Here is a 16,588-nt window from a genome sequence, read left to right as displayed (position 1 = left end):
TAGAAGTGAGGCAGGTGGGAAGGCAGCTTTGCCACCCAGGTTTGTCGTGAGGTTGGGTGAGGAATGGGAGCTCCTGTAACCCCCCTTTCCTGCTCTGGGCTGCTTCTTAAGGTCATGGGGAATTTCTGATGTCTGGTAAGAGGCTGCAGCCCTTTCTGGAGGGAGGACACTAAGAAGGTGTCTGTCCTTTAGCTGACAGCCTAGTGAGACTAAAACTCTCTGAGTTTTCTGTCTCTCTGCTAAATTGGGTTAAAATTAGCTGACAGGTTCCAAAGCGATTGAAACACAGAAGCCTACGGTGTAATTGCATAAGCCACTTTCCTTGGGAACCAAGCTAAAAAGCACCAGCATGTTTCACAGCACTTATTATAACAATCATTTTGTGTCTGCTTCAATGTGCACGGCACTGTCTCGATGTGAACTCAAGGAGTGCTGGAGGGGTACACAGCCCGTGGGCCTCCTTGGGAGGATGTGTGTGGATGCATGCAGCAGCAAAGCCTTTGAGATTTGGGGTCCCAGCGCTGCAGAGGTGCTCTTATCAACCCTGCGAGTGAGGCTGTGCCTGTTACCATCTAAAGCCTCCTCTGAAGCCGGCCTTGCTCCCCCTGTTTGTCCTTGGGGATGGAGGAAGGAGCTTTCGGGGATGCTGCTGCCTCTGTGCTGTTTTGCCTTAGGGCTGCTGCATTTCCATGGGAATGTTAAAAATCCAACTCTCATCCTTTCAGGATCAGGGAGTGGGATCTCCTCTGGACCTTGCAGCGAGGAAGTGCTGCCTGCTTCCTTGTCCTGTCCCAGGTGACAGTGGCTGCAAAGCTGTCCCTGGAGAAGGCTGTGCCTCAGGGATGAAGCAGGGGCAGGGTTGCTTGCAGCCTTGCTGTGCAGGGGGCCCTCAGGTGTGCCTGCTCCTCCCAGGTGTGCCCTGCCCTCCAGAGCAAGGGCAGAGCCTCGCAGGGCTGTACAGTGTGGAAGGAGATTGCCCTCTGGTAGCCCCTCCTCCAAGGCACTTGGAGGAAGATCTTTGCTTTCATAATTTAATATATTTCTTTATTAATGAATGGAGGGGGTAGGATGGAAAACTTGGGGTAGGATGGGCCCTGGCATCACCATCTCCCCGTGGCTCAGCATCCTCCCGGGTGGTGGAACCGGGCTGGGCATCCTCTGGCTCTCGCTGCTCCGGAGCCCTGGCGGGGCCAGCTGCCCCCCAGCCCGGGCTGCCAGCCCCCCAGAGCCTGCCAGGCGGCTGTGGCGGCGGGTTCGTGAACTTGGCTATGTTTTATAGCCACTAGAGGGGGGTCAGAGACTGCTGCCTTGGGCTGCCGGCGGCGGGGAAGCCTGGCTGGGGGGCTCGGGCTGAGCCCCACCCGGCTCTTAGCGTGTTCCCGGCCTTTGGCAGCCTTTCCCTGGGGAAGGGCAGTGCTGCCAGCCGGAGGCTCCGCTTTGTCCCCGTGGGGATGTGCCTGTGTTAGCAGGGAGCCAAGCTGGGGAGTCCCTGCAGCCCCCCGAGGGGTGTCAGCTCAGCTCCAGCAGCGCTTTGTGACCTCTGAGCCAGCTGGTGTCCCCCAAAATCTTCTCTTTGAGCCTGGAACCACCTGAGGCAGCTCTGGGCAAGACCCCCTCAGCTCTTCTGGCCCTTGGGTGGGTGTCCCCCATGGAGCTGTGCTGCTCCAGGTCCCAGCAGGGAGCGCGGCTGGTGGCTCTGCAAAGGGACACCCCAGTGTCACCCCGGGTGCCCGGCACAGGGGATGTGGTTTCAGCCACTGCCGAAGGGCAGGCGCTGAGATTTGCCCAGGAACATCAGGCCATAGGGATCGCTGGAGCAATTTCAGCTGGCCAGGAGCAAGTCTGTTTATTGTCTCTGAAACCAGGCATTCGAGGTGCTCAATTTCCTTTGCTAGCAAAGCCCAGAGCAGTGTTTTGTGCCAAGATGAGAAGAGATGTTCAGAACACTTTTATAGCTCATTGTTTTCCCTCGTGGGCCCTTATATGTGATTTTTCTAAAGGGGGAGGAAGTGCTGGATTTTCCATTTCAAGGTGCTGCTCTCCAAATTCTGAGTGATACGAGCCATAACACTTGCAAACTTCTCACGGACACCTTGGCAAGACTCAGCCAACTTCTGAAGAGAGAGGAAAGGATGAAAAGAGCTTGATTGCCATTTGTAGAGCCCAGCAGAGCATTAAGAGGGACTTTTTTCCCTGGGAGCAATACATCTCTGCTGCTGTTGCATGGTGGATGTTCCTCATGGCTCTGGAGCAGGATAAAAAAGCAGGTAACTCCTCGATGGCATCAAAATGATGCTCAAAGGTCCCTCACACTTGTTGCTGAGAGCACCCAGTCCCTAACACCTCACAGGAACAGCCTGTTCTCCGTGTCACTGGGAAGTGATGAGGCCTGGTTGCATTAATGGATGGGAGGGATTTGGCCTCTCTATCCCTCGGCCTCCCCACAGCTCGTTTTAAGTGCAAGGCTGTGGATTATAAATTATACAGCATTTATAATCAGGAAAACATCTGCTGGGTGCTCTTTGCAGTGGACAGGGCCAGCCAAAGGCTCCAGGACACGACGCGTAGGGGTTGCACCAATCGCCACCTGTCTGCTCCTATAATCGAGTTGATTTTTTACAATCTTGACACCAGCTTTCAAGATGCATGATCTATGTGTTTATTTAGCTGTCTTTCCTGGCGTCCCTTAGTTTTGAACTCCTGTAAATCCTCCCACAGTTGGATTTCTGCACTTTTCAGAGATTACATTTCCTGACAGTACATTTCTCCTTCCCCCTCACTCCGTTGACAGCTCAGGCGAGGCTCCAGGGACCGAAGTGTTCAAACCTGGCTCTAGAAAGCTGAGCTCTGACACAGAGTGGGTCTAACTTTCCAGGGCTGAAGAACTGATACTGGTATAAGCAGGAGAGGTGACCCAAATGTGCTGCTTTGAGGTTGAAGTCCCCCTCCAGGTTCAAAATTGATCCAGGGGCTATGTCAGCCTCCAGGACTTATCCATGTGTGGCCTCTGGGAGGCCCTGCTCAAGTCATGTCTCCAGACCAGAAAGGTAAGTGGATTTGATTGGCCAGAACAGCAACTTTTAATTAAAAAGTCCAAATTCTAGCTGAGTGGCACAACTTTTTGCAGCTCTGTTTGTTTGGGTCCCCGTGGCCCCTGCTCACTGGTGTTCTCATTTCAACAGGAGTTAACTCACTCAAGAGCTTCCAAGGGATCCCAGTTCCAATGATTCTCAGAAGGATCTCATTATAAATGCTCTTGTTTTTCACAAAATTGTGTCACTTTTGTCCTCTTCTTTTGGGGAAGTACAGCTAGTGCTGAACTCCACCAGCTTCCAGATGTTTACAGATGGATGAATATTTGCACACTACTGGGAAACAATGTGCAGCAGCCTTTGCTTTTTGAGCTTTTTTCTTCCAGCAAAGCAGGTGTTGTTGAGCAAAGCTATAGCCAAGAAACCTCTGAAATCTGTAACGTGCTTCCTACAACCCTTAGCCTCTGACTGCAGCAGCTGGAAATATATTTCCACAGAAAAGCTGTGTGAGTTTTAAGGGTTAACACATACTGATCTGGCTTTCCAGGTGTGGTTTGCAACCAGCCTCCCTTTCCCAGTCTGTCCCAGCACCTTTTGTTCACTCCTTGTCCTCTTTTGCCCCCTCTGGCCTTTTTCTTATGCCTTTCACAGAGTTCTTGTGCCTGGTCCTCAACCCCTGTGCTGCCTGCCACAGCCCCTTCCTTTTTCTGCTCCTTTTGAGAAGAAGAAGGGGAGACTTCCAGGATCCAGAGCCATCCTGGCTCTGCCCCATGTCCTGCCTATGTCACTTGATCCCTGACTCTCTCCCTAAATTTCTTAGCCACCAGTGACATGTGAATTATTTTATTGACAGCTTTAATACCTCTACAAGGAGTTTTCTGTTTGACTGCATGCTGAGGGATTTCCCATCTCTCAAAGAGGATTCCTGGCTCCAACAGGTACTGTGCTGATATTTTTCTGAAGCCAATGTGAACTTATCCCAGGTGCAAATTAATGTTTAAAACCCTCGTACTTATGCTTGGATCAAGTGGCATTCCCACCCACTGCTGACCCTGCTTCTGAGCTCCTCTGCTGCCTGCAGCAGCACTCAGGGGTGTCCAGATAAAAGGGATTTGAATGATCTGTGTATCTCAGGACAAAATTTGCCAGCTCAGTTACCTGGTCCCAGCTGTACCTGGTGTTTCACTCATCCCTCAGTCGCGCTGCCTCCCGCTCTGTGGTGCCACTTTAAACATCCAGCAGAAACAAAGCTCCTGGTAAAAGTCCAGTTTCCCATGGCTTTGGGCTAAAATCTTCAAGTTTTCACCCACTAAAGATCTGGGTGGACAGCTGAACCTGTGGGTAGGTGACAACACACCTGTATGTGTGTGACATATCACTCTTGCTGCATCCTTATTGAGAAACCCACAGAGGCAGAAGGCATGTCCTAACCAATGGCTCTGCACTGGCTTCTTTTTCTCATCCTTCCCAGCATGATCCTCACTGCCAGGTCCTCTCAGCTGTCCTTGTCCAGTGGAGATGAGAAGAATTGATGACTTACTGTGGCATAGTTTACCCCTCTGCATAATGAGATGTTGAAGGCTCTCTTTCACATTAGGCTGGAGTGTTGCCTTTATGGGCATCCTGAAGACTTGGGCTTGAATGGAAACCCATCTCCCACTAGCAGAAGATTGGATGCACCTCATCATCACTTGTGCATATTTTTGCCTGCCACACAACTGCAGGAAAATAGGTGAGGAAAGATTGATCTGTAGGTATTAATTTTATGGGGTTGTGTGGAATCCACCTCCCATCAATTTACCAACAGGTTAGGAGAGCCAATGTCCTTATCATTCCCCTCATTCTGGCAGGGAATAACCTGCCAAATGAGGTGTCACTTTATAAGGGTGTTATCATGTAGAACAGCAAAGCAGATTTGCACCTCTAATGGCTCTGTGCTAATTTATATGGCATTAAGGCCTAGCTGAAGCCTGGGTCTTGTGTTGCTCCTTGGGAGAGAGATCTTCCAGTGCTAAACTGCTCCAGGTAGGACAAGGGCTGGAAACGTGCTGGGAGCAAACAGGTTTCATGGTGAGGTGGCTGCAGGTTTAGAGCAGAGCTTGCCACACCAGACTGCCTATATCACAAACAGTTGAAGTCATGTTTGCCCCTACAGGGTTGCTTGGGCTGCACCAAGGCCGTTGTGATCTGCCCATGTTGCACATGTGTGCTGCTGCAGAAAGTGGCTCAGGTGGAGCTCAATCCCTCAGTGAATTCCTGTTGTCCCCTCCCCATTTTCCAAGTGGTTTGGTGACCACCACGTTCAGTTCAGGGCTGATGAGCCTTGCCCAGCCCAGCTCTCACCACCAGCCTGTGCCTTCCCATCACATTTAGGCTGGAAAGGACCTTCCTTGGAAACTCTCCTTGCCACCAAGAGTTGGCAGCATGGCTTGCTAATGGTGTCACAGTCAGACTTTGCCCTTTAGGTCTCATCTTTGGAGCCAGCAACCTTATTAGAAATGCAACCCTTCTCTTCCCCCGTATTTTTTTAAAAGTATCACTGAAAAGAAGGCACAGAGAAATGGAGCCCTTTGCCCAAGGTCATTAGCCAGCTGCAGAGTCTGGAGCAAGAGCGCCCTGATTTCCTGGTTTTGTGTCACAAATGTGAGCAGCTCTGATGACAGCAAGGTCTTTACTGTAAGGAAGGGGGAGAAAAAAAAAAAAAGCCATATTTCAACATGCTTCTTGCTCTGTCCCTGAGTGCATCCCCTAGGGTGAGAGAGAAGTCAAGAGGCTGCTGTGAAAGGGTTATAGCCGACCTCTGATCACAACCGATTAATGACAGCCCCAGGGAGCAAAAGCCCTTGAGCTGCCAGGAAGGAGGTGAGCGTGGAAAAGTGGAGAAGTTTTAAATGCAGCAGCCGGGGTCCAAAGTAGAACAACAGCCGAGGAAACAGCTGTGCCTGGACACAGTGCAGGAATGGAGGGGGTTCATCCATCCCCAGCAGGTTGGATCCAACCCTTCAATCTGCTCTGACCAGACTTGTAGCTCTGAATTTGCTGGTGATAATTTGGGGCTTTTAAATTTGTTTGTTCAACTAAGCAAAAGAAAAATTTACTGTGAGGGTGGGTTAGGATTTAGCTGCAAGCAGACAGCAGCAGCATTGTGTGAGGGTGAGGAACCAGGGAAACTGAGGCAGAACACCAGGATGGGGTGGGCAGAGCCAGGACCAGGAGGAATACCCGCTTCTCCCTGCACCACCAGGCATGCAGCTTTGTGCTGGGCTCAGCAAAAATCTTGCCTTAATGTAATTAAAGGATGAGCAGAGGCATCTGCAAGAGGCTGTTTATGAGTGCAGAGGAGGGCATGCCGGGAAGATGCTCCATTCCCAGCTCCAGCTGCTGCAGGGGAGCATGACCCTGGACCAGGATGTACATGGCTCGGATGCTCTCCAGCTTTCCAGCTCTTCCATGAAGGGCTGAGAGCAAATTGGCTGCTAATTCAGACAGGGGCTGTCTGGATTCAGCACTACAAACTGCGGGATGGGTGAGGAAACCTGTGCTTCTGCTCCAACAGGTCCAACCCTGCTTGTTAGACCTGGTCAATATTTTCCTGTCAAAACCAATTCTCTGTCAAGCAAGTGTTTTTTTGGTTGGATTTTTATTTTTCTTTCTTTTTCTTTTTCAGCCAAATTTCTTGCTTTTGGTGCTTGGGGCTTTTTTTTTTTTTTCTCCTTGCTTAAAAAACAATGTTGAAAACAGGGTTGTCAGCTCTTGGAGTCTGCATCTGAAGGCTCAAGCCAGCAAGGTCTCCAAGTGTATTTTTGATTTTATGTCAAAAGGAAAAAAATAAAGAGAGGAATGGAATAAGGTTTTTAAGAACTGATTGTTGTTAAAGAATGTCAGGCAAATTTCTGGGGGCCTTGTTTCTGTAAAACTCTTTAATGGCTTGTAGTTGTGAGTCTGAGGGTGGTTCAGATGCAGCAGAGCTTGTGATTCTTGAGGTGGTCCTGTTGCACCCGTGGAGGAGTTGCACTTTGATGATCCTTGTGGGTCCCTTCCTATGTAGGATATTCTGTGATTCTGCAAGCTTAGGGACAGGGATGGTGGCAACCCAGTTCTGGTGACATCTGAAGGTCCCTGTTAGTGTGTCCCACTCCTTATGCAGGTTATGAGGCCTGCTGTGTCTTCTCTGCTGGTTCAGCTCACTGGGCAAAGCTTGCATTCGACATTAAATGCCACAGCCCCTCAATATAAAAAAAAAAAAAAAATGGTCTGGCTGGAGAAATGCTGCTTTCTTTGGGAAGCTTTGGGTAAAGTTTGTGCTCTGTCCCACAGGATTTAGAGCAGACAGCCTGGCCGGCAGAGGTGATAGGGAGGTGCTGTCCCATCCTGAGGGAACCCAGTGATGATTTTTGTCCTCCCCTGGCCCCCCTGGGTGCCCACGTGGTGCTGTGTGACCATCTGTGGTGTCTGTGGCAGCATCGTGGTTTCAAGGGTTGATGCTCTGGCTCATCGATCTCGGAGCTACACGTGGACGTAGCTATGACTTGCACAAAGGAGGACCACACTGGGACCCAGAGGCTGGAGGGTGCCTTGCTCTGTGAGGATGCCCAGAGGTGAGGGAGACCTGAGGGAGTGAGCTGGCCCCGGGCTTGGCAAAGCTTTTGGGTGTTGCCAGAGTTAATGCAGGGTGCGCGTGCGCCTCTGGCGTGTGTTTATGCATGCAAAGAAGTGCCTGCTGGGGAAGGAGTGGAAGGCTTGTGATTTATCATTGCTCTGTAATGGGTGCCTTGCTTCTAGTGAAAGAGGTCAACATCCCTGAGAGATACCAAACCCCCTCCTTATTAACGTCCTGTTACAGCTAATGGCTTGGGGTAGGGCAAGCAGGTCTTACAAGGAAGGCATTAAAGAACAGCACGACTTGGAAGGGAAGCCAAAGAATTTACAGCAATATTTACACAGAGGCTCTCCCCAGAGATAAGGAGGTACACAGTCAGCTTGGGAGATAAGCACAGCTGTGGGACCAGGCAGAGCAGGCTCTGTTGTTTGTGCATCCTGAAGTTCAACGGGATCAGAAGCCAGAGCTGTGTGGTGCAGGAGAGGGGGATGCAAGCAGGACCACACACACCAGCTGGGACCTGGCCTCTGGAGGCACAGATGTTTGCTCAGTGCGTTTGCTCAGTGGCTTGCACTGAGAAATGGGGCCAGAGGTGCTCCCTCAGACTCCTAGACCCAAGCCCCAAACCTGGGCTTGAAGGTATGGTTTAATACAAGTTAATGACTATAGTGTCCTGTCCTGGCGAAGATGTGGAGATCTGGCCCAGGTTAATGTCCCTGGCAGCCACCATCTGTCCTGTCCACCACATGCTTTGGGAGCTGCAGGTTGGCAGCTGTTTCTCCAGTGGGTCCTGCTCGTGCATCCCGGCTCCATCTCCAAGAGTTCACCGTGATTCCACCTGGGGAGCCCTAGGGACATTTTCTACAGCCCAAAGAGAAAAGGCAAACCTCTACATCGAATTCGAGGTGAGGTACAATTCCTAGATAAGAATGTGTCCCAGGACACAGGCTGTACAAGGTCACCCAACCTGGGGAGCAACTGAGAAACTTCATCTCTTTCCTGTCCAGGTGATGTTGCAGTTGGGTCTCCCCTCCATAGTTCTTTAGCTCCACTTTCCCACCTTTCCTGCTGGCTCTGAGAGATGTGCAGTGCATCTGTGTTCAGTTGTCCCTCTGCTCTGCTGGCTGAAGATCCCTCAGACCATTCTCAGTCTTCTCCAGCCACTTGTTGCCAAACAAGCCAAAATCTCACATCCTCATCCAGCAAAAATACCTGACCCAAACCTTTCTGAAGACAAAAGGAGTTTCACTTGTTTTTTTTTTCTCATTGACAGCACCAGGCTTTGGATCTAGTCATGTGGAGAAACCAAATAAGCCCTGTGCATAAGCCCTTACAGGAGAGCCCAGCCTGCTCCATGCCCCCTTCCTGCATCAACCAGACACCTCCCCTCTCTCTCCTGGTTCCTTTATGTGTTCAAATCACCCATGGCCACCGCGTCATCCTGTGCTAGACTACATCTCCACCATCCTCCCCGGCCCCTAATAGCACTCGGCCACTGATCTCCGAGCACTCCATCCATCATTTGACTAGCACATTATTTATTTACCATGGGGGAGAGAAAGGAGTTGGGTTGTCTGGAGAACGTATTAAATTTTCATTTGTTCTCATTGATTCCTGAAAGGAAACTGCTGAGTTATGCCATCAGGTTGGACAATATGGAGAGTATCTACTAGAGGGGGGTACTGGGTGTGAAATAGGGGCAGAGTTGAGGTTGTTTTGAATATTAGATGGAAGTTACAGTGACCATTTAGCTGAGCAACCTGATGAAATATATCGTCTGCTTCCCTCAGTCTCTGCTGTAGCTGCTTGCCCAGACTCTTCCCAGTTTCTCCTGCCATATGGGACGCACGTGGTACCGTTTCCTCCTGGCTGCTGGGTGAGGAGCTCTCACTCGCAGGTTTCCCCACCGACTCCGAAGCACCGTGCGTGTGCGTGGGAGTGGCTTCTGGCAAGGGCTCCTTCCCAGTCTGCAGGAGCTGCTCGGCCTCTTCCAGCTCATCCCAGTCGGTTTGGAGACAGTTGCCTCACATATTTCTTCTCCAGGCATGTCTGGGCTCTCTCCCCCTGAATTTCCGCTGTGGTAGTTAGCACGTTATTTATGGCAATTTTTTCCTATTTTTTTTTTTAGTATGTACTAATATTGTAGGTTGCACAAGAATACTGGCTTTTCCATAGGGCTCCTTGTCATCCAAAAAGCTGCTCATTTTTTTTCTTTCCCAGCCAGAACTGGCATCCCAGCCAACAGTGATGACTATGGTTCAGGTTTTCCACGCTTCAAATGATTATCGTTCACGTTTTCCATGCTTTGAAGGCCACCAAGGACTGACTTGGAGTCTTAGCTGAGCACTGGCTCACATTATTTCATCCAAATCCCATTTTCTAACCAAGTTAAACAAGTGTTGTCTGAACCTCATCGAGACACCAGGGTCACCTTAACTTTTGGAGGAAGTCTTTAGTGAAAATGTTGAAATCTCATCTGAACAAGATGGAGAAGAAATTCTCTTTGGTGAAAAGTCTCATTTCTAGGGTTTTTGAGGACAGACACTGTTTTCTGGGTTAAAATGGCCACCTGTGTCTCATGCTGCCTGAAGACTGTGGGCTGGGGAAGTCCCCACATCTCTGAAGAGGTCACCTCCATCTCTGAAGAGGTCACCTCCTTCTCTGGCCCCTCTGACCCCGCTTGCTGCCTCAGGTCACGGTAAACTCTTAATTCAGGGAGCCATAATGTAGAAGAGGAATGTTTTTACTGGGGTTTTATTTTTGCAGTCTGGAGGATAATATGGGGTCCTCGGGTTTCTGTGGGAGTTGAAAGAAAGGACAGAGCAAACTGGCACTGTTCCCAGTCCAAAATGTTTTCACTAATTGCATGCAACCTTCCTTACAGGAGGGAGAGGCTGCAAATACCACCGGCAGTTTAATTACCACTGTTGGTTCACGTTGATTTTATTTATGCTGCTCCCAGTGCTGCGTGTGAGCAGTGTGTGTGTGCAAGGTGGGATGCACAGGGAATCATGGATGGCTTGAGGCTTGAGGGAGGCAGCTAAGGAGCATGTGTGTGTTTATTTGGGGTTGTGGAACCTTTCCAAAGAGCCCTGAGGTACCAGGTGGCCGCACCCCAACACCCATGGCTGGTGTGGGTTGAGAAGGGACGGTGTGAAGCTGAACTCGGGTGTAGGGGTGAAACCCCTGGACTTCCAGGCCTGCTTCCCAGAACTGCTTGGCTTAGCCAGCACCCTGACTCAACTCCGAGCCCCGTGGTGGATCAACTCCCCTGGCTGTCCTTCCCCTCCTCGAACGCTTCCTCCCCATCCCGGAAGGGGGGAGAGAGCGGCACGGGAGGAATCCGACACGAGCAGGCTGATGGCTGCCGTCCCAGTGCAGGCTCAGCAAATGGGGCTTGTGATGGATGAATGTGCAGGGCAAGAAGTAATAAAATGGGCCCCAGTCATGTAATCTTCCATTAAAATGAAATGCATACCAGAAATGAGGCATTTCTGCAGCTTGTACCATCTCCCACGGAAGATCATGAATAAAAGAGGCAAGTGTACTGTTGACAGATGCCGGCATGCATAAAGGACAGTTCCTATAAAGGCAAAGCCCCGGCTAACAGATGGACTAAAGATGTGAGATGCAGGAAGATTTACCAGTCTAAATAATTCAAGGGAATGTCGTATGGGGAGGCAGTGCTGGAGAGGGGAGCCGGCAGAAGGTACAGATGGAAAGGCAGGCCAGGCCTTTCCCACAAACCCATTAAGAACGTCGCTTGTCTGAGTGACAGTATGTCGCACGAGGCACCAGCAGAGATGGGTGGATTTGCCTCCAGCGCTCCTTCTGCAAGGTCAGGAGAAGAGGTAATCTCAAAGGTTGCATCTGTTTGAAGTTTGCCTCCTTCAAGGCCTCCTTCTCCAGCCTTCCTCCTCTCCCACCTCTTCTACTTCATCCCTTCCTCACCTGCTGCTGGGCAGAATGGGAGCACAGAAACGTTTCGTTGGCCACAAGCAGAGGGTAGATGTGGCAAAGGCATTCAGTGCTCCCATTGCTCTTCTCTGCCTTGCTCAGGACATCCTTTGGACTTGGAAGGGGCCTGGGGGTTATTGCTGGGTGCCCTGTGCCCATTGAGGGCATTTGGTGGCTTTACAGAGCTAGGTGGAGAGATGTGGCTGTTGCGTGACGTTTCCGTGCCCTGGGGATGGCAGCTGGAAAAATTTTGTGAATCTCCCTGGCCACTAATCAGAAGTCTGAGAAGGGCTGGCTGAAGCATCGCAGCGTGTTGGGAGGGCTTTGGCAACACGGGATGCAGGGATCAGCTGATGTAGGAAATGGCACAGAGGATGGGGCATCGTGGTGGCTGAGAGCAGGACAGGGGACGCCCAGGGCCACTTTCCCACTGTTCTCTGGGAGCCTGGGGTTGGTTTGGTGAATGTGAGACATTTTGGGAGAAGAGTGAGGATAAAGGGCAAGATGCAGAGGGCTAGATAGAAGTCGGTGGCAGCTGCTTGGCAGAGATTGTGCGCGCTCTCCGCTCGGAGAGGACGCCTTCCCCGGGCTCGTCAGCCGTCTGCAGCACGGCGATTAATCATTGGTGTCAGAATCCCTAATCCTATTCAATGGAAAACAAACAGCACGGCATCCAGCCCTGAGCTGAGCCCAAGCAATTAGCATGTTTACATGGGCTGGGGAAGCTCAACAAAGAGTGGCCAACGGGGGCCACGGGAAATGAACCCTTGTCAGCCCCTGATGTTCCGAGCGCCTGGGATCCCCAGGCTCTGACTCAGGCCCAGGTTTGGAACATAGCTCGAAGCAGTTGGATGCAGCTACTTGCCACCAAAAAAAGATTTTTCTCGATTAGGGCTCAGGTGTCTGTGAGTGTGGGCAGATGCTGAGGTGGGGAGATGTGTCTGGTATGGATGGTCAGCTGGGGAAATGGGGATCCGGAGGAGATTAGGGGTTTGCTCCTGCTTAGGCTTTGAATCAGTAGCAAAAGTAGCAGCCAAAGCCTTTGCAATTTCAGGAAACTCAGCCCTGATGCCAAGCCCTTGTCCTTATTCCTCCTGCTCCTCTCAGGCCCTCCCAGCTGCAGCTGCATCCCTCTTGCTGGAATTATTTTGATGTCTTTGGGTGCTCTGGGTTAGGATTGGGCTCTGCAGGGTGGGGGATATGCAGGACCAACATACCTGGTGTGCTGGCCCTGTCCCTGGCGGGCTCAGGTCCCTCTCACAGGCTTCAAGGAGATTTGAGAGGTGGGTTGCAAGGAAAGATGCAGGACTAACCAGACATATCTGTCCCTTGTGTGTGTCCCCAGGGCCTTGCAGCAGCCACCTCAGATGAAAACCTTTCCCAAAACCAAGAGAAACAAAAAGCTTCCTCAAAGTGGATGGAGATGCTGCACAGGCTGCCCTGCCTGAGCATCTCTGCCCTGCTCTGGATTATTTAACTGGGTTCTGCAAACACAATTTCAAACAGCAAACAGTTAAGCAAGGGGAGCAAGACATAACCTTTGTTTCTGCAAGACCTACCAGAAGCTGACAATGTGGGTACGTGGGCAATGGGGAAAACAGCTTATGCTTTAAGCTTCATGTGACCTCTGGAGCTGCTGGGCTTTGGAAGGTGAGAGTGAGACAATCCTCACAAGCACTTGATCCCTCTTGAAATTAAGGGGCTTTCCTGGGTACACAGCTTTCCCCCTTCCCTCGCAGAAGTGTATCTGATTTTTGGGGGTGGAAAAAAAGAGGATTGATTCAAATAAAAATGTATTTGTATGAGAAAAATTATTTCCTTCCATGAGTAAACACATAGTTTGAGGCAAATTTATGGCTTTGGCCTGGTCATTAATATCTGGTTGTCAAAAAGTATTGGTTTGAACAAAAATATGTTGTAATAAAAATGCATTGTTTTGAAGAAATTTATTGTCCCCATGAAAACCTATTCAATTCAGAAAGATATGTTGATTTCAATGAAAATCTATTTGTTTTAAGAGACAGAGAGAAGGAAGTTGCACTCAACTGAGAACCAGGGGCTTCTCTCAGTACAGATCTCCCTGCAGTCCCTTGGCTATTAGGATGGGAAAAGCTGGAAAATCAACAACTGGGCAGCAAAGGAAACCTGTAGGTCTTTCCTCTGCTCAGTGACCATCCTCCCAGCTGAAGAAAAGTACCCCAGTTCCCCTAAGGTAAGGAGTGGGAGGTGGTTGTCTCCATTTCTTATGGATTGGATGGCTTCTTCCACAAACAGCTCTCCTCACCCTGCAAATCTAATATTTAGGTGACTTTTAAAGGTCCTTTCCAACCCAAAGGGATCTATGATTTACCCGTGAGGATCCCAGGGAGTGACTGCCATGAGAACCCACCTACATCTGGAAAGGTGCACATCTTGCAGGTGACCTGGAGACCTTCATCTTCTGCTTCCTGTCTCGAGCCACACATGAGCAGCGAGAATGTGTGTCAGTGAATGTCTGAAGGGGAGATGGCTGTGTCCACAGCGCTACCCAGAGCACTTCCCCTTTGGCTTGGTGGCACAAGAAAAGGGCCCCTTTTGGCTCAGGGCAGCTTTGTGGTGTGTCTTTGTGGCTCTCCCAGCCCTGCTCTGAGACGGGACCAAGGTTTGCTATCCTGCCTAAGCCTCTTTCCCTGCCAGCAGGGACTGGTGAAATTCACCCTGAGCTCCAAATCCCTAATGCTGCCTTAGCTGGGATTATGAGAGAAGCCACCGTGGTATCACCTGAAATCCACCTCCCGGTGCCTCCCGTTTAAAACAATCAGCAGATGTTTGCAGTGGGCTTTTTCTTTCATTATGCTCCAACTCTGCTATTTAATCAGCTTCTTCCTTCCTCTGTTTGTACAAGGTATCGCTCGCCCATATTAAAGTGGGGGAAGGGAAGGTGCGAGATGAAAAAAAAAAAAAAAAAATTAAAAAAAATAAAATTGCCTACCCAAGAAATGTCACTGCCGCAGTGTTATCCCCTCCCTGCCAACACACACACGGGTTCTGGTGTCAGTGGAAAGGTTGCCTCTGATTAATATTAATAAAGAATTAGAGCTGTGTTTGTCATGATCACTTCGTTTGGTATTGCTCTGTGTGGCAGGTGAAAGCAGAGAAAGGAAGGGAAGAGGTCTGCACGGCATTCATTAATCATTTCATCAGGAAGGAGTTCAAAGCAGAGGCTGGCCTTAACAAGGCCTGCAGCCAGGGATGGGGCCATGTTTATTTAGATGTTCCTCCTTATGTCCCTGACCTCCCACCTGGTCAGCTGGTGTGGGCCTCCAAAGCTGAGATGCCCTTCTAGGATCCAGGCCATCCTACCCCTAAACGGGGCTGGCCTGGTCTTGTCTAGGTCAAGGTGATGTCACATGGAAGTCTGATGTAGGTCCACCATGGGTATCTGCTCATCAGGTGAAAAATGACTCCTCGAGAGGTCCTTGTTTCCCCTCTGAGCCAAGAGGATTAATAAAGAGTGGTGAGACCGTCCTTTGAGAAGCCGCCTGGTGGTAAACTTCCTTCTGTATGCTGGGACTCCTCAGAAGAGCAACTCCTCAGGCCAGGTGGGCAGTGGCCAGGACCTGAGACACACTTGTGAGACATGGTGGTCTCTAGGAACTCTTGGAGTAAGCTCTAAGAAGCCATGCTCCATCTCCAAGGCAAGGCAGTAGGGATACACTTGAATTTAAGGGGCTTGAGTTCAGAGGGCTCCTTGTCCTTCCCAAGGATGGTTCCTCTCACCATAAAAGAGGCGCCTAACCCCACACCCCTTGCTCTGTTGACCAGAAGACCCTACAGCTAACCTTATACTTAAACAACTATTCAATGGTTCAAGTCCAGAGGCCTAAATCACATCTTTACAGAGCTGCTCCTGCAGCAGCCAGCCCTGCCCTTGGCACGTGGTGCTGTTGGGAACACAAAGATGGATGTCACAGGAGTCCACGTTCTGTAATTTATGCAGGTTGGAATTAAGAGTGAATATTTGAATTAAGAGGAATAATAAAATATTAAGAGCGAGTAGCTCTGACTGAGGCTGGTACCTTGCACTGGGTTCATGGCACACAATTCAGTCTTGGCTGATGTTTGCATGCAGAGCTTAGCGTGGGCAATTTATGCAGACTTTTAGTGGTATTTTGTTTCTTAAAAGTGTGGAGATTCCCGTAAATCTTGGCTTGAACACATCTGTGTGTGGCCAAAACTGGTCTCTGCTTTCTTTATAATCTGTATTTTCTGAATCCAAGACCAGAAGGCGATATACATGTACATATGGCAAAAGTTCTTTGTATTAAGAATTTACAGCTCAACCTTCTTGTTCCTTTTTCCATCTTTTTCCTCCTTTCCTCCTTTTTTTTCCTTTCCTTTTTTTTTTTCTTTTTTTTTGGGATGCTATTTATTATTCAAATGTGGGGAGAGTCGAGCCAAGTGGTGCATTGCTCTCATTAATTATTCTCTGGGATTAAGGAATCGGTTAAAACCATATCTCCCTTAATCCTGTTTTATTAATTTTATATTCTTGGCAAAAAAAAAGAAGCAAAACAACAACCACATCCCCCCCACCCCCAGCCCTCTCTACAAAGGGATCATGCAGCTTTCTACTGGGACCCTGAGAACAGGAGGTCTCTGGTGCTCCATGGATGCTCATTTTTTTAATTTGATAAAATAAATTAGCACAGGATTAGAGCCTTCCTGACAGCACAGCTCGACTGCAGTTACCACCTTAAGGGAGGCATTAAGCATCGTTTTTAGCATGGAGGTGAAGTGGGAGTGAAGTTCTTCAGAGAGAGGGAACCTTCCTCTCTCTAGCAGCATGACTGGTGGCCTCTCCTCCCCTCCCAGACACAGCCAAAGGGACCAACTTTCTCCAGGGATGGGTTTTGGGGTGGTGAGGTGGACACTGCTTGCTCAGACACACACATGAGCCCATCAGCTCCTTTCATACAGCAGCCATGGCTGATAACTGTAATCACCCTCTTCCTTTTGG

At 49.9% G+C, this 16,588-nt stretch overlaps 1 long non-coding RNA gene across 9 annotated transcripts in view; it reads left to right on the top strand.

Annotated features, from left to right (window-relative positions):
* LOC115496281 (uncharacterized) overlaps positions 1-14,679 on the top strand; it is a 96,407-nt gene extending 81,728 nt beyond the window's left edge. For 8 of the 9 annotated variants that reach the window (XR_012057215.1, XR_012057222.1, XR_012057218.1 and 5 more), the window contains 2 exons: positions 12,935-13,801; positions 13,894-14,679. This is a non-coding gene — a long non-coding RNA (uncharacterized lncRNA). The remainder of the gene's footprint in view (positions 1-12,934; positions 13,802-13,893) is intronic. The other variant, XR_012057219.1, reaches the window with a different exon arrangement.
* The last annotated feature ends 1,909 nt before the right edge of the window (positions 14,680-16,588 follow it).

Source organism: Taeniopygia guttata, chromosome 8 (genome assembly GCF_048771995.1).
Source record: "Taeniopygia guttata chromosome 8, bTaeGut7.mat, whole genome shotgun sequence".
In the NCBI taxonomy this organism is placed as follows: domain Eukaryota; kingdom Metazoa; phylum Chordata; class Aves; order Passeriformes; family Estrildidae; genus Taeniopygia; species Taeniopygia guttata.
The sequence above is the reverse complement of the archived record's forward strand: the minus strand, read 5'-3'. Positions and strand labels throughout refer to the sequence as shown.